We start from the raw sequence: 27,143 nt of genomic DNA, 5'->3' as shown, positions 1-27,143 counted from the left end.
CAATTGGTTCAGTTTCGAAATTCTTATGTCCCAAGTCACTTAACACATTAATTCACTCACTGGTAATCTCAAAAATCGATTATTGTAGTGCTCTATTTAAGGGAATAGCCCAAAAAGAAACTAGACGTTTACAGATTATCCAAAAATGCTTCAATTAAACTCATAATGAAAGCTAAAAAATTTGACCATGTGACACCCTTCCTTAAGAAAGCGCATTGGCTTCCAGTTCCTCACTGCATAGTATATAAAATGTCTGCTAACACTCAAATCTCTTCTTCATAAAACTCCTGCCTTCATTTATAGATTATTGATTCCCCACACTCCAATAAACGACCAACATTTATTAATTGTTCACTATCTCAAAAACATTAACACATGGCGGCAATTCATCTTTTCTGTCAGAGCCCCCCCCCCCCAAACATGGAATTCCCTCCCTATTCATTTAAGGGAAGAACACAACCTAGACAGATTCAAGAGCAAGTTAAAATGCTTTCTTTTTAAAGATGCATTTGACTGCTAGAAAGCTAGATTAGGAGCCTCAATTGAATTCTATTTCCCAACTTATTTGAAGCCCACCGCTCTCACCCTTCCTATTATTTTTTTCCCCTACTTGTCTTATTTACTATCAACAACTTGTATTTCTTTCACCATTTCTTTTTTTGTTTAATATGTTTTGTCAGGTTAGTCTTATTCGTTTGTTTTGTTTCCCCCAGAAATTTGTAATTTTACCTTTTTGTACATCGCTTAGAATTTTGAATAAGCGATTAATCAAATTTTTAATATACTTGAAACTTGTATTGAAATCATGCACACCCAGATTAGTCCATGGATAAAGAAAAGAATAAAGTACAATGCTCAACAATCATAGCATCTAAAAAGTCCTTAAGATCCCAGCAGTAAATCCAACCTTGGGTGCCTCAGAAAACACATAAGAATAGCCCTACTGGGTCAGACCAATGGCCCATCAAGCCCAGTATCCGATCTCACGGTGGCCAATTCAGGTCACTAGTACCTGGCCAAAACCCAAGGAATAGCAATATTCCATGCTACTGATCCGGAGCAAGCAGTGGCTTCCCCCATGTTTTTCTCAATAACAGACTATGGACTTTTCCTCCTTCGACAAGTCAACTGTTAAAAAAAAAAAAAAAAAACGACTGAAATGAAAACAGAGCAGCTCTCAAAAATGTCCCAGCCCAGTTAGGGATCCCTACAAATGAGACAAGCTATAGGACTACTCCAGTATTGTCTCATCCAAATGAGTCCCTTGTCTTCCCTAGGAAATCACCAGTGAAAGTGAATAACATACCTTCCAAACGGCATTACATTAGGGCACAAAACTGAACCACTTGTAACAGTGGTATAATGAGGATGGAAGGTATCCTGGGCGGTGGTGCCCCCTGCCCTCTTCTCCATCCACACCACATGTGTGCCTTCCCTTCCCCAAACCTCTATCTTTTCACCGGTGCAAGCAGCACCTCCAACCTGCTGCTCACACCAGCCTTGGCTCTTCCTCTGATGTAACTTCTGAGTCTGGTTTACAAGCGTGTTAGTATGGTGAAGATGAAGATCCAGTTTCAGATTAAGGCTATCTATTTATAGCCGCTGCATTTTTTTATGCAAAATGGCCTTGACAGCAGCTGTCACTTCAATAATGAACTTTGTAGAACCATGATGAACTGATACTGAGTTTAGGTTTAAGTTTATGGTTAAACTCCAAGATTCAAGTGGGCGGTGCTGGGATCGCCTGGAAGAATTGGATGCAGGCAGGTATTCGGACATTGGATGATGTTATATCCAATGAGAATCTGCTGGAATTTTCATGGCTGCAACAATCATTTGGCATTTTAAAATCTCAACAGTATAGGTGGTTGCAGTTGAAGCAGGCCATTCGGAGTGGGTTCCCTGAATGGAAAAATTTTAAAAATTATTATAGCCTGCAGATCCATTGCTACCAGACAGATTTAGTAGGACATCAGGCTGCCCAGTGGTATAAATTAATTTCTGAATTTTTGAATAAAAAACCTAAAAATAGTCTCAGAGATATTTGGAGCATCGAGATTAAACAGTATATTTCTGTATCTCGTTGGCCACTAATTTGGACTTGGAGGTTGAAATGTACAGCGTCAGCATCTACGAGGCAAATGTAGTTATTTTTATTACATAGGATTTTTTGGATCCCAGTTCGTTTACAAAAAATAGACAATTCTAAATCTAATAGATACTGGCATTGTCATATTAATATAGGGACTTTGGATCATCTATTATATTTTTGTCCATTGATACTTAGTTTCTGGAAGTCAATTTGGGGACAAATAAATATTGTTTTAGAATCGGATATTCCCTTAACATATGAAGCCATAATTTGTGGCACTATGTTACAAGTTAAACCTCCCCCTGATAAATATAAAAGCCATCTTTTCCTGGTTTTGACTGGAATAGCTGTTCAATTGATCACGAAAAATTGGAAAAGCCATGATAGATTAAACTACACATTTTGGTGGACAAATGTATGTAATACATACAAATATGAGAGAATGAATGCAGAATGTTTGGGGTCAAGTGTTTCATTTAACAAAGTATGGAGTCCATTGGCTTTATTTGCTGCTTCACATTAATGGTTTATGTATTCTTCTTTAAGTTTTTCCTTACACATCCGGGGTGGGGGGGTGGTTGAGGGAGAAGTAATTGAGAAATTGATATTAATTCTTCATATCAATGTAATAAATAAAGTTGTCTTGTATTATTAATAATTGATAGAAAGGTGGGTGGGTAAATTTATGGTTCTATATACTAAGGGGCTCATAATCGAAAGAGAAAAACATCCAAAATCCAGCCTAAGTCGGCACTTGGACGAACATTTCTCAAAAATGTCCAAGCGCCGATAATAAAACCGGGTTTTGGACGTTTTTCTAAACGACCTAGGCCTTCATAGTGCCGCTCAACGTCCAAAGCTATACGGGGCGTTTCGGGAGGCGTGTTGAGGGTGGGAGTTGGGCGGAACGTGGGCCGGCTTAGACTTATTCATACAGCATGTATAACCGAAAGTTTAACAACAGAGCCTAGATGGAACTTGGACGTTGTGACTTAGACCATGTAAAACATGGTCTAAGTCACAAAAACCCACCTAAACTCACCAGATAAGCACTGAAAACACATAACACAGACCCCTACATACTACCCCAGTGATCACCAACCCCACCCATAAAAATTTTATTCACAACTTTAAATTTCAGCCTCCAGACCAACATTACCTGGCCACTGGCATAGGAAAGCCTAGTCGTCCAGCCCAGAGGCAGCTTAAGTCGTCTTGGGGGGGGTGTTAGGGATCCATGGAGAGGAGGACCCATACCCATAAGCCCCTGTAATCACTGCATTGATACTTAAACATGTGCACTCCCCTATATACCCCCAAAACCCTTTTTTTACTGGCATATAAGTGGCTCCTGCAACCATAAGGGCTATTGGGGTGGTAGATAAGTGGGTCTGGGGGATTCTGGAGGTGGTTTGGGGGGCTCACCATCACCTATAAGGGAGCTGTAATGAGGAGAAGCCATGGCACCCTATTTGTGAAGTTCACAGCAGTGCCACTATTTAGGTGGCATGTCTGGGTGTGCAGTCCATCACTTTGCAGACACCCTCCCATGTCCAACAGGGCTTGTTTTAGGCGTTTTGGACTTAGATGGAAATTTGGATGAAAATGTGGTATAAAGATGGACGATTTAGCGGCTTGGACAATTAGATCGGCAGGACGTATAATTAGATGATTTTTGAAAGTAAAAAAAAGTTGGATGTATCTTTTGAAAATGTGTCTTAGGTTCTTTTTAACTTTTGACGACTTGCGAGATGGACGTAAACGGACTTAGACGTCCCTTTCGATTATGCCCCTCTAATTGTATAAAATGGTGTAATCTCTGTAATATTTTTCTGTATTCAATCAAATGTACTACACTGTTGTAGTTTTTAAAATAATAAAATTTTTACAAAAAAAAAAAATAAAATCCAACGTATTATTTCTAATTAAATCATATTTACAATATTTCTAAACCACAGATGTTAAACTCAAGGCTCGCGGGGCAAATCCGCCCGCTTGACTGTTTATGCGGCCCGCAGTCCGATGCCCCTGGTGTTATCTTGTGGCCGGCTCCCTCCTCCTTACACCGCATGGTGCACGAAGCTCCTCACACGTCCCACGCCTCATCCAGAAGTATTCCCTCTGACGTTGCGACGTCAGAGAGAAGGCTTCCGATTCAGGCGCAGAACCCGAGGAGCCACTACATGCGGCTTCTGGTTCAGGCGCAGGATGCACGAGGAGCAGCTGCACGCAGCTTTGTGCACACTGCGGCTGTGAGGAGGACAGAGCCAGCCACAAGATAACACTGGGGGCATCGGACCACGGGCCGCATAAAACGGCCAGGCGGGAGATGGTCAGAAGACCTAGTTGAGGCACAGCATGGAGGGAGAGAGATAACAAAGGTAGGGAGAATGATTTTATTTTAATTTAGCTTGAATTGTGTCAATTTTGAGAAATTACATCTGCTGTCTATATTTTGCACTGCTCAGGAAGAAATACATTTGTTTTGGTTTTCTCTGGGGGTTGTACTGTATGCAGAGTCTTGAATTTTAGGGTTTTGTTTGTATACATTAGTACTTTTAGTTTTCGATCCCATATTTGCATAGGGGTTATCTGTGTTCTCGTAGGAATGAATGTTGAGAAGCATACAGTGTGCTTTGTGTGGTTTAATTTTGTGGTTAACCATTATGTGTTAATAAGATTATATTGTGCGTGTGTGTGCGTGTGTGTGTGTATATATATATATGAAAAGTGAATGAGAAAAATGTGTTATACTTAGTACTATTATGGGGGTGGGGTATGGCCTGCGACTTAGCCTGTGTTTTGGATTTCGGCCCCTTAATGCGATTAAGTTTGACACCCCTGTTCTAAACAATGAACTCAGCCACTTATCTAGATACCAAACAAATGTGTTTTAGAAGCTCTTTGAAAAAAACATCAAATTGTCTAGCAAACTGATGCAAGAAGGGAGTTGGTTCCAAAGCTTAGTTACAAACTGGGATTAGGCTCGTTTACAAGCACACTATAGATGAAGTATTTTCACAGAGGGAATACTGAAATGTTTCTCTTGTTGTGAAAGCAAGGACCACTTTGGATGATATACAGGTAATTTCTCCAGCATATAATTTGGAACCATGTTATGAAAGAGGTTAAAAGATTTCACTAAAACCTTAAAAAGACATCTTTTTTTAACCATATGCAAAGCAGAAGAAATATGGTCAAAGCACCTAGATATTTCAAGTGTCTCACGCAGCATTGCTGTGCATAGTTTGTCATGGTCTTTCCTTAAGGATTGTACAGGCCATATAGCACCATCAAATTGCCCCAGCAGAAGCCCAGTGGTTAATATTTATTTATAGTATTTATATATCACTTACTAGCTGATGCCCCGGCGTTGCACGGGTATTTAATTATAGCAATAACACTGTAAATGGATTCAAATAAAGATACTTTATAGTGGTGAATGAAATTATTTTTTTACAGCTTAATAAAAAGTACAATATTCAAATTATAATGTGAAATATTTGACAAAATGAATACAATACAACTAACGCAAAACGTGATTATAAACAACAATTTTAGTTTCACCTCCTGGAGCAAGAACATATAAATTCTTGGGTGAACCCACCATTGAGCAAGCAACATAGAGTTGTGGGCCGCGAGATCCCCAGAACATATCACCCCAGGTAGTGAGGGATCTGCATACCAAGTTTCGTTCAAATCGGTCAAGCCGTTTTTGAATTACTGTGAGAATGGCAGCTTTTTACATATTTTCCATTGACATGAATGGGTGAAATCTGATTTTCTGTTTGTAGCTCCGCCCACGTGTGCAGGTGGGCCGCGAGACCCCCAGAACATATCACCCCAGGTAGTGAGGGATCTGCATACCAAGTTTCGTTCAAATCGGTCAAGCCGTTTTTGAATAACTGTGAGAATGGCAGCTTTTTACATATTTTCCATTGACATGAATGGGTGAAATCTGATTTTCTGTTTGTAGCTCCGCCCATGTGTGCAGGTGGGCCGCGAGACCCCCAGAACATATCACCCCAGGTAGTGAGGGATCTGCATACCAAGTTTCGTTCAAATCGGTCAAGCCATTTTTGCGTGATCGCAGCACATACACACACACATACATACATACATACACACATACATACCTCCGATTTTATATATATAGATAGCCTAAGTGGTTTTCATTCAGGTACTCAAGCATTTCTTCCCTATCTGTCCTAATGAGCTCACACTCTATCTAATGTACCTGGGGCAATGGGGGATTAAGTGACTTGTCCAAGGTCACAAGGAGCAGTATGAGATTTGAACCCACAACATCAGAGTGCCAAGGCTATAGCTCTAACCACTGCACCACAGGATAGTTCACAAGCAATGAAACCCAAGCAAAAGGATGAAGCGAATAATTTAGCACGTTGGATAGAGACAAGAAGGAGCTTCACTACTGAACTTCCACTCCTACTCATCACATCATGTGACTTCCATAAACCTTGTTTTATGATTTAATACATATGTAGACTGGGATATGGAAAAATAATTCACATTATTATAATTTAAAAAAATATGAGACCAATGAGGAATATAGGAACTTTGGAACAACTGTTGAATCTGTTGACCACAACTTCTGAAAGTCCATATAACCACACCTATGTACTTGCATGTAACATCTATACAGTATAATTTATTTCCAAATGTACTTATTGTTATTATAAAAATCTCAATAAAAAGTTTTTAATAAAAAATCTTAGATATATGAGAAGGTTTTTTGATGGTTCATTCATTTACAAAATATCTTTCTTGATCACATTATATAGATCAGTGTTTCTCAACCTTTTCACGCCAAGTACTCCTAAGCCTAACAAATACCAACCGAGTACCCCGCCCAAGCTCCACCCCAGACCCACCCAAACTCCACCCGTGACTCCACCCCCATAATAAAAGTACTAATTGTAATGCAATTTGTTCCATCCATATTTCATATACACACAATAAAATCTTATTAATACATAATGGTAATGACAATATTTTTAAAAAAAGAAAACACAAAGCAGACTGTACGTAGAGAAAATGTTAATTATAATTTATATTTGGGGTTTTTTTTTCAAAGAGGTCAAGGCAGATGACTTTAAAATATGTAGTCAGTAGCAACTATAGGAAAAATAGACAAATATAAAGCAAAATATAGACAACAGATATAAATTCTCAAAACTGACACATTTTGATCACTAAATTGAAAATAAAATCAGAGTGGGTTCCCTGAATGGAAAGATTTAAAAACTTATTTCAGCTTGCAGATCCTATGCTACCAGACAGATCTAATAGGATATCAGGCCGCCCAGTGGTACAAATTGATTTCTGGATTTTTAAATAAGAAGCCAAAAAATAGTCTTAGAGATATTTGGAGCATCGAGATAAAACAGTATATTTCTGTATCTAGTTGGCCACGAATTTGGACTTGGAGATTAAGATGTACAGCGTCAGCATCTATGAGACAAACATGGTTATTTTTATTACATAGGATTTTCTGGTCCCCAGTTCGATTACAAAAATAGATAATTCTAAATCTAATAGATGCTGGCATTGTCATATTAATATAGGGACTGGATCATCTATTATATTTTTGTCCATTGATACTTGGTTTCTGGAAGTCAATTTGGAGACAAATTAATCTCATTCTTGAATCATCTATCCCCTTGTCATATGAGGCGATAATATGTGGTACACTACCTTATGTTAAATCTACTTTAGATAAATATAAAAGTAGCCTTTTCATGATATTGACAGGAATAGGGGTTTAATTGATTATTCATAATTGGAAAAACCATGATAGGATTAATTTTACTTTTTGGAGGGTAACTGTGTGTACTACATATAAGTATGAAAGGATGATGGCGGAACGTTGTGGGAATAATAAGTCCTTTAATGATGTATGGAGTCCATTGACTAATTTTATTGCATTATAATTAAGGTTATGTTTCTTTCTTTTTTTATTAGAGTCCGTGCACATCCAGGGAGGGGGAGGGACATGTATTTTAATGAGATAAATTATTTCATTATAATAGTGAATTCATATCATATGTATTATTGCTTTATTAATTAAGACAAGAAGGGGATGAAATGATTGTTTAATATATCAATTGTATAGTTAATAGTGTGATTTCATGTAGTTTGTAAGACTTATAATTTGTATTGCACCATTAAAGTTTTAAAATCAATAAAGATGTAAAAAAAAAAAAAAAGAAAAGAAAACCATTTTTCCTACCACTGTTGTCTGGTGATTTCATGAGTCTCTGGTTGTACTTCCTTCTGACTGTGCATCCAATATTTCTTTCTGCCTCCTGCATGCTTCATCTTTTCTAGACCTCATTCCATTCCCCAATCAACATCTCTCTCTGTCCCTCCATGAATCCAACTTTTTCTTCCTCTCTCGCCCTGCCTGCCCCCCCCCCCACCACTGAAGCCACCGCCACTGATTTCTCTCTGCTTTCCCACCCCACTCCCTAAGTAAATCCTGCCATCCGACATACTCCATTCTCCCCAACTTTTTCTTCCTCTCTTCCTGCGTGCCCTCCCCCCACTGAAGCCACCGCTGCCAATTTCTCCCTGCCTCCCTGCCCCCAAAGCTGACCCTGCCATCCGACATGCTCCATTCCCCCCTGCTGCCACAGCAGCCGCAACAAGGCCAGGCAAGGCATGTGCAGCAACTGCATGCATCCAGCCCACATGTCTTCCCCTCCCCTTACATCAATTCTGATGTCGGAGACTAGGTTCCGGGCCAGCTAGACAGCGATTGGCTTGCCGGAACCTTCTCTCTGATGTCAGAATTGATGTCGGGAGGAAGGCTTGTGGGCTGGCTGTGTGCAGTCGCTGCATATGCCTGGCCTATCCCACCCCTGTTGTTGCTGCTGCAGCGGCAGCGGAGGTGAGGGAGTGGAAATGGAGCATGTCAGGTGGTAAGATCGGCTTCAGTGGTGCGGCAGGGAGAAATCAGTGGCGGTGGCTTCAGCGGGGGTGGGGGCAGGTAGGGAGAGATCCCAGGTGGCGGCTAGCCCGTGTACCCCCAATAGGCAGCCCCCATACCCCCTGGGGTACGCGTACTGCAGGTTGAGAAACACTGATATAGATGACACTTTTTGACAAGCATGAAAACCCTATCCCAGTCTCATTTCTTCCAGTGCCCATGGCTAATGATATCATCATGGATCCAAAAGCAGCACCATGTCTCTTGGATTTCAAAGGAAGAGAAGGATTTGCTAGGCTCAGAAAGTAAAGTGGTAAAATTTTTGAGATAGAAAGAAAACAAAGAGCACACACAGGGCTCAGGTACATAGAGGCTTGACCCTGATTAAGTTTATGTGTCAGCATAAAGTCAGGCTCTGTGGTGCAGATTGCAGAGCACACAAATTCCATAGTGCAAAACCTGACAGAAAATAAATTGAAAAGAGTATGGCAGAAATAGGGCTCAGACACAAGGGAAGGCAGTGCACATATCATAGGTGTGACAGTCATTTTACTTGTAAACGTATCTGGCTCATTCTGTCTGATTGTAAAATGACTGACTCTATAGCAGTGTCTGCTGTCTCTAATCTAAATCTGTGTGGTATGGTTTGTGCAATTTAGTGTGCAACAATAGTAAAATCCCTATATATTACACAGCATATAGAATTATTTCTTTCCTTGAATCATGCCTAAGAAAGGAAAAACATGAGACTAAGGGGGGAAATTCATCAAGCAGGGTTAGGGCTTTAAGTCACAGGAAATGGCCCTTACTGTGACTTAATCAGCTCTAATGCTGCAGGTACAAAAATAGTATGGTGTTATTTCAGTCACAAGGTTCAGTAGAAGAGAGCCTAGTCTTCAAACCCACTTTATTAGAAACCAAGTATGAAATCTATATGAACATTTGTCTGTAGCAGATCATAAGCTCATAAATACATGTAGAGGATCATGAACTTGACAAGGGCCGCATTTTGGCTAAATAACCTGCATCAGGCATCCCACACTGGTAAAGGACAAACCAAAATTCAAATTCCAATTTGAGAAGATACACTATTCAGAGCAATGTGCTATTCAGCTCTTTGTCAGGGTTATTTTATTGTCTGGGAGCACTGGGCTGTGCAAAGCCATGGTCCGATATCCCGGGCTACAGAGAATTCCACCCACACACCCCCATCCCCGAGACCCAACCCATCTGGACCAGATTTGGCCTCTGGGGATGCACAATGGGGGTCATGAGACAATATCTAAGGGGTGAAGCCCTGGCTAGTAAAGGTATGGTTAGAGGAGGCTTACAGGGTAGGCTGAGCTGTTGGATCGCCAAGCGCAACTCCCTAAACTAATAATCGCTATCACAGTTTAGTAAAGTTATTATTATTAAAAAGAGGGGGGTATATATCTATATCTACAGTGGAAGGCAAAAAAAAAGTAACCCCCTAGAGTTTTTTTTGCTGTTTCCTCAGCAACTGCTTGGAATTTTAACATTAAATTTTACAGCTTTATTTCCTGTTACTATCTATATTTATGTGCTGAAAGAATGAGATTATCTTTAAATACGGTTAATTTACAAACTTTGTAGTGTGACCGCCCAGTGATTTTTGTGCTTTCAAAAATATTTGCATGGTACATTACCATTATTTGGGAGGGAAAAAAAGCAGAACTGCCTCCATAATGTTGGGTTGCAATTAACTTTAATATGTTAATAAGGAACATTAACAATGTAACAGCAAGCATACATAGCAACAGTTATTAGGTCTACAGTTATTTAATGCAAGGAAACCAATAAAATCCTTAACATAAGTCTAACTATTGTTTACCCCACCCCCGCCTTTTACAAAACTGTAGTACGGCTTTTAGCGGCAGCCACGGCCGGCAACAGCTCCAATGCTCATAGATATTCTATGAGCGTCAGAGCTGTTACCATCGCAGCCGACACTAAAAAACGTGTTACAGTTTTGTAAAGTGGGGGAGGGTAATTTTGTTGTTTTATTTTCATTGGTTCTTTTGATCTTTTGCACGATACAAAATTTTTCTTTGGTATGGCATATTTTTGCCTATCTCAGTATTAAAAGTAGCACAAGATTTGCTTACTATGTAAATTTTAATATTTTTATATCCAAAGAGCACATTTAAAATGACTATAGCAGAACTATTCTCAGATTTCCATATTGTACAATAGTCCATCTTTTTCCATTATGTTCCTGAATCACTATATTATGTAAAAACTAGCATTCAAATATGTGCTTTTCTGCAACTTCCATTTGTTTGACGGTATCTCTGATAGCCAGGCATCATGGCATCCTGTCAAAAGGTGGCACTATTCGCCATTCACTGGTTGCTGAGGGACTCTGAAAATGCTTTCTGCAAAATAACACAGTCCATTTAATTTCCACAGAAATCAGACACACGGAATCATGTTGCTGCTTTTACTTTTATTCTTCTACAACACGTATGCAAAATATATATCTGTTTAGTTAAGGTAAGGATAAAAGCTTCAGTTGAAAAGCAGAAAGTATGTACACAATGGCTTTTTTCACAACTGTAACGTGCAAAGCCTTCAGAAGAGACCACTTCTATATGCTAAAAATAAAATTATGTAACAAACACCTATTTTGACAACGTTTTGAAAAAGAAAGTGACATCCATGTATCAGAAAGTTCAAGTTTATTGTATTTGATATACCGCTTAAGTACCTAGGCGGTTTATATAAAATGAAAACATTTGTACAAATGCTTCAAAGGTAATAACATAATATAAAAATCAAAATGGAGACAAATAAAAAGGACATACTAAAGGGTAAAGATGGATACATAAGGAAGAACAGGAAGAGGATACATCATTTAAATTTTGGGAGGGGGGAAGGACTAAAAGAGTAGGAAAGGAACTAGAAGGGGCAGCAGCAAAAACTCTGCTGACAGTGTTAATCATGGGCTGAAAACATACTTTCAATAATGAATACTTCTTGAAACAGAAACGTTTTTAGGCCTGATTTGAATTTAGACCAGACATGAGCAACTCCGGTCCCTGAGGGCCGGAATCCAATCGGGTTTTCAGGATTTCCCCATTGAATATGCATGAGATCTATCGGCATACACTGCTTTCAATGCATATTCATTGGGGAAATCCTGAAAACCTGATTGGATTCCGGCCCGCGAGGACTGGAGTTGCCCATGTCTGATTTAGACAGACAGTGTTCTTCTCTCAGATTAATAGGAAGGGAGTTCCACAGTAAGGGAGCAACAATGGAGAAAATGGTTTTATATGGAGTATCATACACAATTTGGCACATGGATGGGATTGCAAGGAGAGATTGCTGAGGTGAACGGAGCATCCTTGAGGTGGTACGAGGAGTCAGAAATCTGTCGCTGAAAGGATTTACTATATGCATTTAACATAGGGTTACCATATGGCTCCAGAAAAAGGAGGACGGATTGAGACATCTGGGTTTTACTTCTATTGGTTTCAATAGAAGTAATGCCCAGATGTCTCTATATGTCCTCCTTACTTCCATTGCTTTCAGTAGAAGTAAAACCCAGATGTCTCAATCTGTCCTCCTTTTTCTAGAGCCATATGGTAACCATAATTTAACGTATCATCACACTCTTGATACAATAAGCAATCTTCCAGATGTTTTCATTAATCTGGGCAGGTTTTAGATAAACAAGGACCACTGCTTTATTAGCAAACAGAAAGGCTCGCATATCGTAGTCACTATATAACATCCTAACCAGCAATGGCCAGTTAGTATAATCAGCATCCCTTTTAGCTTGGATACCCTGATACAACCCCCTATAGCAGTGGTTCCCAACCCTGTCCTGGAGGAACACCAGGCCAATTGGGTTTTCAGGCTAGCCCTAATGAATATGCATGAAGCAAATTTGCATGCCTATCACTTCCATCATATGCAAATCTCTCTCATGCATATTCATTAGGGCTAGCCTGAAAACCCGATTGGCCTGGTGTTCCTCCAGGACAGGGTTGGGAATCACTGCCCTATAGAGTCACAAACTTATGCTGAATCCCCCTGATATCTAAGTGAGGCTGCCTGGTGATTCTATATGGAATTCACTGATAAAGAGATCTCGAGCTATATCTGGTAAGTGAATCATGTCCTCATGGTACAAAACTAAGCAAATTGCAGAGATATTTGATGTCCCCAAGCACTGAATTCACAGCTTGAGTTTTACCTGGCACACTCGTGAGGAATGTTACCGTAATGGAAAATGAACATATTTGGTAGCTTCTTTGTTAGCCAAATCCTTCTTGACAGTTTTATACAATTGCTTATATGTCAATTTGCCTAAATCATTTTCCTCAGAATGTATAGATGTTGTTTCCAGGTAAATACAGTAATGGAGTCCAAGTGCTTGATGAAATAGGCAAGCTGATGCCAGTATTTTTAATTTTTATGTGAAGAGATAACCATACAAATGGCAGCAATGTCAAAATAATAACAATAATGCTTACAAGTGAAACCAAAAATTTCTTAGAGACCAGAAAGTTACACATATTAAAGGCATGATAAAAAGCTAATAATACAAGGGCTATATGTTGTTTACGAAAACAATCATTGGATTCCGGAAGCTTGGCCACGAGGGAGATGGCAGCTTGATCACACTGCTCCTCCTTGCCTCACTCGTATGAACATTCTGTAGGATTGAATTACATCCTTTTAACTGAAATATTGTCTAACTAAAGCTGAATATGGCTTCTGGGAAACAAAGCAAGGGAGACACTGCTGGTACTTCAAGTGGAAATGCCAAAAGGCCTAAATCTGATCCTCTCACACCATCTAAGGCTCCTTTGCCAAAGGATTCTTATGAACTAATTGAGCAAGTAGTAGCTGATCTCCAGATCATAAAGGAAATGGTAAAGGGGACAACTTCAAAAATAAATAGACTTCAAGGTGAAGTGACAAATCTCTCCCTACAAATGGCAGTGGATCAGCTGGAGCAGAGAATGACAGCAGTGGAAGAGGTGACTACCCAGAGCAAATTGGACCAAAAAATTATTGCTCAGATGTCTTCCCAGCTGGAAGATATGGAGAACAGAAATAAAAGGGCCAATGTCCGAATTATCAGGATACTGGAGGGATGGGAAGGAAGGAATCCTGTTTCATACCTTACCTCTTTTATTCCTGAAGTCTTATCCATATAATTTAAGAACATAAGAACATAAGCAGTGCCTCCGCCGGGTCAGACCATAGGTCCATCCTGCCCGGCAGTCCGCTCCCGCGGCGGCCCAAACAGGTCACAACCTGTCTGAATCACCAGAAGGGGCTCCCTTGCCACCTTGGTTTCTCATTGAAGTCCTATCTTCCCATCGTAGTCCTAACCCTCCGGTCTTGCACATGCACGACCTGTTGGGTTTCTATACTTATTACCTGGTTAGCTTTCTATACTTGTGTTACATCCCAGCTCCTCCCTCAGTATCCCACGATCCCTTTATCCCTCAGGAATCTGTCCAATCCCTGTTTGAATCCCTGTACCGTACTCTGCCTGATCACTTCCTCCGGTAGCGCATTCCAAGTGTCCACGACCCTTTGGGTGAAAAAAAAACTTCCTTGCATTTGTTTTGAACCTATCTCCCTTCAGTTTCTCCGAATGCCCCCTCGTACTTGTTGTCCCCTTCAGTCTGAAGAATCTGTCCCTATCCACCCTCTCTATGCCCCTCATGATCTTGAAGGTCTCTATCATATCTCCCCTGTCTCTCAAGTCTGCTGTCTCCCAACAATGCCCCCCCCAATTTGTAGTTGAACAACGGGTTCTTTTTCCCTATATGCATGACCTTGCATTTTTCCACGTTAAAGCGCATTTGCCATTTGTTTGCCCAGTCTTCCAGCTTGTCCAGGTCCCTTTGCAGGTCCTCACACTCCTCCCTGGACCTAACTCTACCGCACAGTTTGGTATCGTCTGCAAATTTTATAACCTCGCAATTTGCCTCCTTTTCCAGGTCATTGATAAATATGTTGAAGAGTAACGGCCCCAGCACCGATCCCTGTGGCACGCCGCTCGTGACTCCCCGCCAGTCAGAATATTGGCCCTTCACTCCGACCCTCTGCAGTCTACCCGACAACCAGTGCTTGATCCATCTGTGCACATCCCCTCCCACCCCGTGGTTCCACAGCTTCCTAAGCAGCCTTTCATGTGGCACCTTGTCGAAAGCCTTTTGAAAATCGAGGTAAATGATGTCTATGGGTTCCCCATTGTCCACCCAACTGCTTATTTCCTCAAAGAAGTACAGAAGGTTCGTTAGGCACGACCTTCCCTTACAGAATCCTTGCTGGCTTGTTCTCAGTAGGCCATTCCTCTCGATGTGCTCGCAAATGCCGTCCTTGATCATAGCTTCCACCATCTTCCCTATAATTGAAGTCAGGCTCACCGGCCTGTAGTTCCCGGGGTCACCCCTCGATCCCTTCTTGAAGATAGGTGTGACATTCGCCAATTTCCAGTCCTCTGATACCTCACCAGTTTTCAAGGATAGGTTGCAAACATGCTGGATTGTGCCCGCTATTTCTTGTCTTAGTTCCTTCAGAACCCTTGGGTGGATCCCGTCCGGGCCCGGTGATTTACCGCATTTTAACCTGTCTATCTGTTTGAGGACATCCTCCTTACTTACCTCTATGTGCTCCAATTTTTCGGCCTGTTCCCCACTCATGAGCTCCTCTGAAGAACAGTTTGAAATTGAAAGAGCATACAGGGTGCCTTTTAAGATCCAAAGCAATAGGAAGAGGCCAAGACCAATATTAATCAAAGTATTGCAATTTAAACATGCAATGCAGATTTTTTTGAGGCAGCTAAGAAGAAAAAGTCAGTGATGTGGAAGAATAAAAAGCTTCATTTCTTTCCAGATTTTGCCAGGCAGACTGCTACTGTCAGTAAACAGTTTTTGGATCTGCAGGGAAGGCTCAGGGAGGTAGGAGCAAGATATGGATTATTTTACCCCGCAGTTATGAAGGTTACATTAAATAATAGTACAATTCAATTTCGGGATCCAAAGAAACTTGAGGATTTTAATGATCAAGAGAAACAACGTATGGAAACCTAACTGGGGTGATCAGACAGTTGGTGACAGTTAGTGAATCAGTTGCCTTTAAAGTTAAGTGATTTCATATTATTTTCTAAGCTATGTTTGGGTGAGATTTTAAATGGTTTTTCATCCTTTCATTGTTTAATATGAACTTTGTTTTATCCTGAGATTTAAACCTTACCAAGAGCAGCTTGAAGGAGAGTTGGAGAAACTAATGAAAACCCACCAATAGAACTGCATTTACATCTAACAAGATCCTCCCTTTTTAATTTTCTGGTGTGCTAATTGGAAAAGTTCCTTTCCGGATTGAGACTCTGCTGTGGACTATGTCTTGGGGGTGGTTTGTGTATGGAGACTGATTGAGCGGTATCTGCCAGGGGCTGTATCAGCTGGTGAGGAAATTTTGCAGTGGGACATTTACATTTTGAAATATTTTAAGCTTTTCCATCTTTCTTAGTGTGGAAGCGGTAACAGACATTATTACCTGGGCAACCACATTAAATTCTGGAATTGACACCTGCTGCAACGTCTGATACTATTCAAGCAGGCAGTTTGTAGCGGTGGCCATCTTTCCCTATGAGCATGAGAGATAGCGCTGAGGTAAGCTGGAGGACTAGAGGAGGCGGTATATTCTTTTCCCTGCTTTACACTGATTCCACTGGTTCTGGTTCTCTTTTACAGCAGTCCAATGCCCTGACACAGCCATATAGTGAAACGCCAGCTAGCTTCCGTCGGCAATAAGTGGACCGGTAAACACAGCGGGGGAATTAATACACTACCTGCAATTCAACTCGAATCCTGCCTAAGCTAAGTTCTTTGCATTTTCCTTTTGTTATTGACTGCAAAAGTTTTGAAGAAGAAAGGTATACATTAACATACTAAAGTGTGAGTTAGAACTAAACAATGATATTAGACAGGAGGGGGTGGAGCCAGTGAGGAGTTTTCCCTTTCTAGTGCAGTTGTTCATTTAACACACTTCACAATGCGTGGAGATCTGAGGCTCCTTCCCCTTTTGAAAAACAGTGGGGAAAAAATATTTTATAGCCACTTCTCACTGCCAAAATTTACATATATAAAATACAAAGGAGAGGTATTTTTGGAAAGAATTTGACCTTCTCTCTAATTATATACTTTTTTTTTTTTTAATGTCACTTATTGTCCCAGGTACATTAGATAGAGTGTGAGCCTGCCAGGACAGATAGGGAAAAATGCTTGAGTACTTGAATGTACATCTCTTATGTTATAAGTAGTATATAAATACTAAAAATAAATATATAATAAAATAAACATGCAGTTATAATACAATATACTATGCATGAGTACTATGAACTTAACCATGCAACACCATTTTCTATACATATATATATTATGCCTTAATTTGGGTGCCTATATTTGAGTACAGCTACCTTAACCACACAATGGAGACTGAAGTCACTCAAATTCTCAATCACAATATCAAAACATAGAAACATGATAGCAGATAACGGTCAAATGGCCCATCTAGTCTGCCCATCCTCAGTAACCATTATCTCTTTCTCTTTCTGAGAAATCCCATGTGCCTATCCCAGGCCCTTTTGAATTCAGACACAGTCTCTGTCTCCATCACCTCTTCTGAGAGACAGTTTCATGCATCTACCACCCTTTCTGTAAAAAAGTATTTAGATTACACTAGAGAATGACACGGGGAAAAAATCTGTCCCCGTCACTGCACCGTCCCCAGCCCACCATCCTCTGCACCGCCCCGTCACCGCCGTTCCCTTCACCGCCCCGTCACCATCACCGCCATCCCTTTCACCACCCCGTCACCGCCACTGCCATCCCATTCACCGCCCCGTCACCGTCTAGCACCCATCTTCTTCCCTCCGCTCCCCCATAGTCTGGCATCTGTCTTCTTCCCTTCCAGCGTCTTCTCCCCACTCTGCCTTCCACATTTCCTTTCAGGGTCTGTTCCTCTCTATCCTCTTTCAATGTCTGTTCTATTCCTTTCCACCACCACCCTTCCCTCCCTCCTTTACCATCTGTTCCTTTCTACCACCCTTCTTTCATATCTTCTATCGGGGCGGTGCAGAAGATGGTGGGCTGGGGACGGTGCAGTGACGGGGACAGATTTTTTCCCCGTGTCATTCTCTAGTGTAATCTAAATACTTTTTTACAGAAAGGGTGGTAGATGCATGAAACTGTCTCTCAGAAGAGGTGATGGAGACAGAGACTGTGTCCCCACCATCACTAGCAGTCTCTATTCTCCCTTACCATGAGCAAATAGAACTTCTGAAAATTGTATTGCTGAGGCATTATTTCTAGTACGCCTTTTTTTCTAGATGGATAATGACATCAATTTTATAATTCTTACTGCTCTGATTTCATTCACAATTTGGTTTGTGTTTTGTACCTGAGGATTCCATGAGGCATTTAACCTTTTCCTGTCTCTTCTGTGATTTCAAGTTGATTCCTTCAATAATGGAGTCTCAAGGCAGTAGCAGTTTTCTATTTTGACATTGTTCTTTTGACATTGTTTAAGGGATTTCTTGTACATTTGGTGCTGGTCTTCTTTGATGAGGTCACTTCAGAATCTATTTCCAAGGAAGAGAAACTTTTCCCCTTTCACCCGCTCCTTCCTTGTGTGAGCCGAAACACGCGGTCCCCGCAAGCAAGTAATTTTATATCATTTTCATTCTATTCATTCATAGAAATTAAAGTCTAGATAATGCCAGTCACATAACAAAACATGATTTTACAAAAATAATTCCCTGCACAGTCAAGCCTGCAAGGATTACTAGATGTCTTTCAGCAGCTCCCCTCCCTCCCTCCCCCTTACCTTTGTGGCCAAGTCAAAATGATCTACCAACAATAAAATTTTAAAAACACAAAGCACGCTGTACGCAGAGAAAATGTTAATTATCATTTATATTCCACGGGTTTTCAAAGAGGTCAAAGCAGATGACTTTATGCAATGTCACCTCAGTAACAACTATACAAAAATAGACAAATATTCCCCCTCCCTTTTTACTAAACTGCGATAGCGGTTTTTAGCGAAGGGAGCTGCGCTGAATGCCCCATGCTGCTCTCGATGCTCATAGGCTCCCTGCGCTAAAAACTGCTATTGCGTTTTAGTAAAAGGGGGCCATAGTGCAAAATATAGACAGCAGAAATAAATTCTCAAAACGGACACATTTTGATCACTAAGTTGAAAATAAAATCATTTTTCCTACCTTTTTGTCTGGTGATTTCATGAGTTTCTAGTCCTTCTTCTGGTTCTTCTTCTTTCTTCTCCTGCCCCCCCCCCCTCTTTCTTTCTCTCTCCCCCTGGCTCCCCTCTTTATTTCTGCCTTTCTTTCTCTCTCCCCCTGGCCCCCCTCTTTATTTCTGCCTTTCTTTCTCTCTCCCCCTGGCCTCCCTCTTTATTTCTCTCTCCCCCTAGCCCTCCTCTTTCTTTCTGCCTTTCTTTCTCTCCCCCTTGACCCCCTCTTTATTCCTGCCTTTCTTTCTCTCTCCCTCTGGCCCCCCTCTTTATTTCTGCCTTTCTTTCTCTCTCCCCCTGCCCCCCTCTTTATTTTTTCCTTTCTTTCTCTCTCCCCCTAGCCCCCACAAAGCCATCGTGCCAATTTCTACACTTCCACGATTCTTTCCCTACCCTCACCCCCAAGCCAGCAGCCAATTTCTCCCTGAACCTTCCCCGATGTCCTGATGTCCTGAACTTCATCGGGCAGCAGCAGCATTCACAATTCACTGCTGTTGCCCGCTTCAGGCCTTCCTCTCTGTCAGGTCCTGTCTTCATGAAAACAGGAAGTAGGTAGGACCCAGCAGAGAACAAGGCCTGAAGCCGGCAACAGCAGCGAATTGTAAACGCTGCTGCTGCTGCCCGAAGAAGGTAATGGAGCACCGAGGCAGACCGCTTCTCCCCCCTCCCAGCCAAACCCCCGCTGACCCTCCTATCTCCCCCCCCCGTGAACCTTTCCGACCCTCCCAGCGAGAGCAGCAAACCTCCTTCGCGGCTTTCTCCTCCCTCTGCCGCATCACTGATGACGTCATCAGTGATACGGCAGAGGGAGGAGAAAGCCGACGCTACTGGAGGGAGGTTTGTTGCTTTCGCTGGGAGGGTCGGAAAGGTTCACTTGGGGGGGGAGAGATAGGAGGGTCAGTGGGGGTTCGGCTGGGAGGGGGGAGAAGCGGTCTGCCTTGGTGCTCCAAGGCCTGGCGCCATTACCTTTTTCACCCCTCCCGCCCCCCCTTGGTACGCTACTGCTCTCCAGCTCTCCTTAGTTTGCCAGTTTTCTTTTTCGGCGACCGGCACGCTTTCAAAGAGCCGCGCATGCGCGGCTGCTCAAAGTTCAATCTTCTGCTCTGCTGCAACTTCCTGTTTCCGGTTGGGTCAGAGCAGAAGATTGAATACTGAGCAGCCGCGCGTGCGCGGCTCTTTTGAAAGCGTTCTGGTCGCCGAAAAAGAAAGCCGGCAAACTAAAGTGAGGTGGAGAGAGGAAGCTGGTTAAACGATCGAGCCGGCATACGGGTGGGCGGGTGGGGGCTGCGGGGACCGCACGATCCTTTATGCCTCACTGCGGTGACAAGACCATTCACCGCTCCACAGGGCGGTGATGGCCTTGTCCCCGTCCCCGCAGAGGCTGCTAATTTTCATTCCCCGTTTTTGGCGGGTTACTCACGGCTAAACGCAGTAGCCGCGGGTAAACCGCCACCGTGTCATTCTCTAGATTACACCTCTTAACTTCATCCTATGCCCTCTCATCGCAGAGTTTCCTTTCAAATGAAAGAGACTCGATTCATGCACATTTACATTACATACTGTTGGCATTTAAACATCTCTATCATATCTCCCCTCTCCTGCCTTTCCTCCAAAGTATACAGATTGAGATCTTTAAGTCCGTCCCCATACGCCTTATGATGAAGACCACATATCATTTTAGTAGCCTTCCTCTGGACCGATTCCATCCTTTTAATATCTTTTTGAAGGTGTGGCCTCCAGAATTGTACACAATATTCTAAATGAGGTCTCACCAAAGTCTTATACAGGGGCATCAATACCTCCTTTTTCCTACTGGCCATATCTCTCCCTATGCAACCTAGCATCCTTCTAGCTTTCGCCGTCACCTTTTCAACCTGTTTGGCCACCTTAAGATCATTGCATACAATCACACCCAAGTCCCGCTCTTCTGTTGTGCACATAGTTCTTCACCCCCTAAATTGTACCATTCCCTTAGGTTTTTGCAGCCCATATGCAAGACCTTGCATTTCTTAGCATTAAATTTTAGCTGCCAATTTCAGACCATTCTTCAAGCTTCACCAAGTCTTTCTTCATGTTTTTCACACCATCCGGCATGTCTACTGTATTGCAGATTTTGGTACCATTCGCAAAGAGGCAAATCTTACCCAACAACCCTTCAGCAATATTGTTTATAAAAATGTTAAAAAGAACAGGCCCAAGAACAGAACCTTTAGGCACACCACTGGTAACATTCCTTTCTTCAGAGCGATCTCCATTGATCACTACACTCTGTCGCCTTCCACTCAACCAGTTCTTGACCCAGCCTGTCACTTTGGGACCCATCCCGAGGGCACTCAGTTTATTTATTAAACGTTTATGTGGAACACTGTCAAAGGCTTTGCTAAAATCTAAATACACCACATCTAGCGCACATCCTCTATCCATTTCTGGTCACTCAATCAAGCATTGCAGCAAGCTATTTTTTTAATGAAAATACTTTGTTGTTGAGAGGAAAAAGGTCTCAGAAACCTGTTCAAGATCATCAATCTTCAAAAAGATCTGAGACTTACTGGTTCCAGATTTCTATCATCAACTCTAAAAAAAACCCTCATACACACTTACAGGCAATTAATCATCTCATATAGTATTACATTGAAATTCTTTTTTTCTATATGCAATTTTACAAAAGGAGTCAACACTTATCTCAATTAATGTTCACAGCCCAGCCCAACGGGGACCTGTTTCACTGGGAAAAACCAGCTTCTGCAGGGGTCAACATTTGAGGCTGTTTAATCCAGAGTTTTGGCTGTAGTGGTTCATTCAAAAACACTCTTACATTAATGGTGTGTCATTAATAGTGTATCATTTTTGAATGAAGCCAGAAACTCTCAAAGGCTGAACAATGCTACCCAACTATTGAAAAAAAAAAGTTTAGCTGTAAAATGGGCAATTGAATAATTACCCCTCCACATCACCACCAAAATTACATGCCCTTAACTCAGGAGTGTCAAACTGCAATCCTCAAGGGCCACAATCCAGTCTGGTAATGATATCTTTAATAAATATGCAAGGCAGCATATTAAAAAAAAATGAGAGAGTGAATGTAACTAGATCTCTTGCATATTCATTATGGGTATCCTGAATCCTAGATTGGTTTGCAACCCTTGAGGATTGCAGTTTGACTCAGAGGTACAGTATTTATAATATTAATAAGACATATCTATTCTCCAGGACTGTTCTCTTGTTCTAGGGATGCAATTTCTTTTGAAATTTCTCCTGAGAAAATAAGAAAATCTTCAGGGGATAGGCATCTACTCTGATCACTGCTAGTCTGACAGGCATAAATGAAATGAAACCACCGATAACCTGTGAAAGTCTAAGGCCCTGTGTGCAAGTGCACTGAACCTCTATTAGCTACTAGTGAGCTATGACAGCAACATTATGCATGATTGGCACCTTACATTTTCACGTCAGTGGCTTTAAAAGGATTTATGACAAGTGCCATTAGTAAGGAAAAATGGGTTGAATGACCGTGAATTAACACACAGCACATCTGGACAGCTCCCTATGAGATGGGAAGCTTGAAATGATATGTCCAATAACGTAACATTAATTAATTCTGCTAAATGACCACGTTCTAGTCCAGTACTATAAAGCACCTTTTTTACTGCTAAAAATATATTTAAAAAAAAAAGAGAGTGTTAGGGCAGGGGAGCAGAAATATGTACAGTGATTGTATTTCCAAATCATCATGCATACCTGCCTTCAGGCACCTGTCTGGTCTGTGCTTCATTGCAATCTAAACATTCATGGGTAATCTTGTGAGGGGGGGAGTGTTTATTAAGAATATAGGTATATAAAAAGATGTGTGTGTTTGAGAGGATTGGTGGGGGGGGTGGTGGAGAATATTTAGTTAATGTAATTAGTGGGTTTTAAGCCACTTACAGCTGCAGGCTGAATTAAGCCCAGTATTGAATGTTGGGCCATTTCCAGGCATCAGCATTGAATATCTGTGTAAGACTGGAGGTGTCATCACCACAAAAACTTATGCAGGTTCCACCCAATATTCAGTCAGGTACTTGCATAAGATTTTTTTTTTTATTTGATTTGATTTCTTATATACCGCTATACCGTGAGTTTCAAAGCGGTTTACAATGAAGATAGATTAAAGATACATTAAAATAAAATAAATAAAAATGGTACTTTGGATTTCCCTAGCTGTCCCGAAGGCTCACAATCTAGCTAAAGTACCTGAGAAAACAATAAATAAATGAAATGAAATAAAGTAAATTCCACTTATGCAGGTCCTGGCCAGATCTGACTCCTCACCCAATTCCAGTTCCCCCTCCTTCCCTCTCCCCCCTGAAAGAGCATTGGGGTATCCCACTATCTCTGATGCCCATCCCTCCTTCTTCCCCCCCCAAAAAAAAAGAAAATCAGGGCTCCCAACATTGATCCCCCACTACCCATGTAGTCCCCCCACCCCCCTCTACAGATCTACCTTGCTGGTCTTGCAGAGAAAGGGCAGGAAAGATGCTCACTTGATTGTCCCTTCAATGCTGCCACTTCAAAATGGTTTATGACCTCTAGCAGCAATATCGTGATACTTTGATAGTACTCACATAACAGCCAGCTCTTTCCTGCCCCTGCCTCTGTAAAGCCCCTTTCCTACTCGGTTTCAAGTTGGCCATGTAGTGTCAGTATTTCAGTGGTAGGTGCTGCTAGGTATTGTGAAGTGTGCCAGTAAATGCCTACATTAGGCACCTCTGAGATGCCTGTAGGTGCCTACAATTTAGGCACGATTCTGATAGCAACGCCTAACACGTGATTGACACGTCTAGGTGCCCATAAATGTAGGCATTGTTAACAGAATCTGGCCCTACGGAGCTCACGCGCTAAGCACCCGCTAATCAGTTAGCAAGCAATAAGTTTCAGGTTTAATTATTTATTGGATAGACCGCCTATCATTACATCTAGGTGGTTTGCAATAAATTTAATGAAAACATAACTGATAAAACTGGGGATTAAAAGATGACATTATTACTGGGACACACAGACAATTTTCCAACTCTCGCTCTCATTCTCATAACGTAGCTGTGCTAACCACCCACTCTCTTCCCCCCCCCTTCCCCAAGACATAACCACTGCATACTGAAAAATGAGGGAGCACATACCTATTGAGACAGACAGGGGGGAAGCCATTGCTTGCCTTGGATCGGTAGCATAGAATGTTCCTACTCTTTGGGTTTTTGCCAGGTAATAGTGACCTGGATTGGCCACCATGAGGTTGGGCTACTGGGCTAGATGGACCATTGGTCTGACCCAGTAAAGCGATTCTTATGTTCTCACACAAATACCTAATTACCTAAAGAAATATATGAAGCAGCACTTCAGCATAACCCCCCACCCCTCCTTTTACAAAACTGTACTGCGGTTTATAGCACTAGCCACGGCAGTAACAGCTCTGACACTCATAGGAATTCTGTGAGCATCGGAGCTGTTACCGCTGTGGCCAGCACTAAAAACTGCACTATGCTTTTGTAAAAAAAAAAAAAAGGGGGGGAGGGGGGGTAAAAATGCTCTGACACTGCTCCAACGCTCATAGAATTTTATGAACGTCGGAGCATCTAGCACCCCGGGCCACGGTAAAAACCTCTACTGCAGCTTAGAATAAGAGGGCCTACATTAGATAAAATGCAGTATGAAGCAAAATGTTATATAGTACTCACAATTAGACAGCAACTCCACAGAGTGGCAGTATCCTCTCAACATGCTCAAGCACTGAATTTTCCTTGCTGCTGCATCTGAGTGGCTTTTAAGCTTCCTGCTAGGGTGAAAGGTCAGATCTGAATAAAAGTTAAAATATTCATTCTGGCAGTTCTAAAAGCCTTGGGAAGCACAGAAAAATAAGCATTTAAGGTAGAATTATATGATGGGATACTTAGCAATATTGGAATCCAAGCATTTTAAGGACTAAAAAACACCATTTTAATTTTTTTTTTTTTCAAAATGCTAAAATTCAGAACGGATGGTCACAATCAATGCTGGAGGTGCTGCTGCCTGGGCCCTCCCCACTTTCTGATTGGCTGTGTCAGTTCTCGCTGGACTCGCGAGAATTGACTGCAGCCATTCAGAAAGAGGGGCAGGGCCAGGCAGCAGTGTAGATAGCGCGCTCCTGCCGGCCCATACTCCGCTGGACCACCAGGCTTCAGGGGGCATTTAAAAAGGTACTGCGGGGTTGGGGGTGTTTTAAAAGGAAGGGCCAGCGGGCATAGGTTTTTTAAAAGGAAGGAGCTGGCGGGCAGGCCATGTTATTAAAGGGTACCGGGAGGAGGATTGTTAGTTGGCTGGGATGGAACCCTCCTGACCCTAGACCACAGAGATGAGGGGGGTGGCAGGTTACAGGTCAGGGAAGGAGGAGACAAGGTGCAGAGCCTGATAGGGAAGGGGGGACAGGGTGCAGAGCCTGGTAAGGAGTGTGGGGTTGGTTGCAAAGCCAGGCAGGGAGTGAGGGAGGCTGGATGCACAATTTGGTTCAGAATGTTTTTTTTCTTGTTTTCCTCCTCTAAATCTAGGGTGCGTCTTATGGAGCGAAAAATACAGTAAATGCATTGATTTTCATATTGACATTACAAAAAATACAATTCAAACTTGGAAAATGTCCCCAGACAATATTTTTCTTCTGAGGTCTAGGCCAATGTTTCTCAAGTCAGTTCTGGAGTACCCCTTTGCCAGTCAGGTTTTCAGGATATCCACAATGAATAGTGTAACCTAGGGTGAACGCTGCCATACTTTACCCATAAATTTTGTAGTCGTTTGTCAGGCCGATACCTCATGCAGTGCTTCCCTAAGAAGAACAAGGTACATAAAAATAGGGTAGGGAATAACAAGAAAATAATAAATAGGTTTTGCAATGCAAGGAAAAACAAATCTAAAATAAATTATTATAAATGATCACTGAAGACACATTGGATTGTTTAAAAGTTTTCTTATATACCTTCCTAGGAGTGAAAACCTGGAATGACCTCACTGAAACGACCAGAACAGAACTCAACTACACCACATTCCAGAAAAAACTGAAAACCCAACCTCTTTGACACTTGAACTTCTCAGATCTCCCCCTGCCCAAATATTCCCCCTTTTTCTCCTCCCCTTTCCTCTCCATTCCTCTCTCCTTTCCCTTCTCTTTATAAGTCGCCTTGAGTCTGCCTAGGTATGTATGACGCAGAAATAGAAGATTAGATTAGATTTTCTTCTCTAGAAACCCTCACTGGATCCAGATTACAAATCTAAAAACATAGAACAATATCAGATAAGTATTTTATCATTCTATTTTTCTCTTAGATTTACACTTTTATTTCTAAAAGTTTTCTTTGTTAAAGAACTGATTCTTTGAGCTTTCTTTCTCTTGTTGCAGGAAACCATGGATAAAGAATTCACAAAGATCAGGCAAGTATAGTCCTTTTTATTTTCTTACTTCTTTTTCTTTCTCTTGTAATCTGTAGTGCACTTCTCTTGGTAGACTTCTCTTAGCAATTCAGTTTTCCACTTTTATTTTGTTGGAGCTCATATTCTGTATTCTTCTTTCCTTTTGGCACCTCCTATTCTGTAAACTCAAAGAAAGAAACCTACTTCAAATTCCCGTTTCCCTACTTATCTAAAGAATAATAATAAAAAAAGAATAATTAATATTCCCTTCTAAAAAAAACCCTCCCAAACCTCAGTTTCAAGCTGATACAAGAAATAATTTTCTTGTAAAAGGTAAACACATACCAAGCTTTAATTAATATTAAATTCAGCCAGGCAGCTTAATAATTACAG

At 41.5% G+C, this 27,143-nt stretch overlaps 1 long non-coding RNA gene across 1 annotated transcript; it reads right to left on the bottom strand.

Annotated features, from left to right (window-relative positions):
* Positions 1-11,003: 11,003 nt before the first annotated feature.
* On the bottom strand, positions 11,004-26,929 carry LOC117354234. Its single transcript, XR_004538147.1, has 4 exons — positions 26,800-26,929; positions 26,120-26,169; positions 25,052-25,146; positions 11,004-11,437 (listed from the first exon to the last, which is right to left on the bottom strand). It is a non-coding gene; the product is annotated as an uncharacterized LOC117354234 (long non-coding RNA).
* Positions 26,930-27,143: the final 214 nt, after the last annotated feature.

Source organism: Geotrypetes seraphini, chromosome 2 (genome assembly GCF_902459505.1).
Source record: "Geotrypetes seraphini chromosome 2, aGeoSer1.1, whole genome shotgun sequence".
NCBI lineage: Eukaryota > Metazoa > Chordata > Amphibia > Gymnophiona > Dermophiidae > Geotrypetes > Geotrypetes seraphini.
The sequence above is the reverse complement of the archived record's forward strand: the minus strand, read 5'-3'. Positions and strand labels throughout refer to the sequence as shown.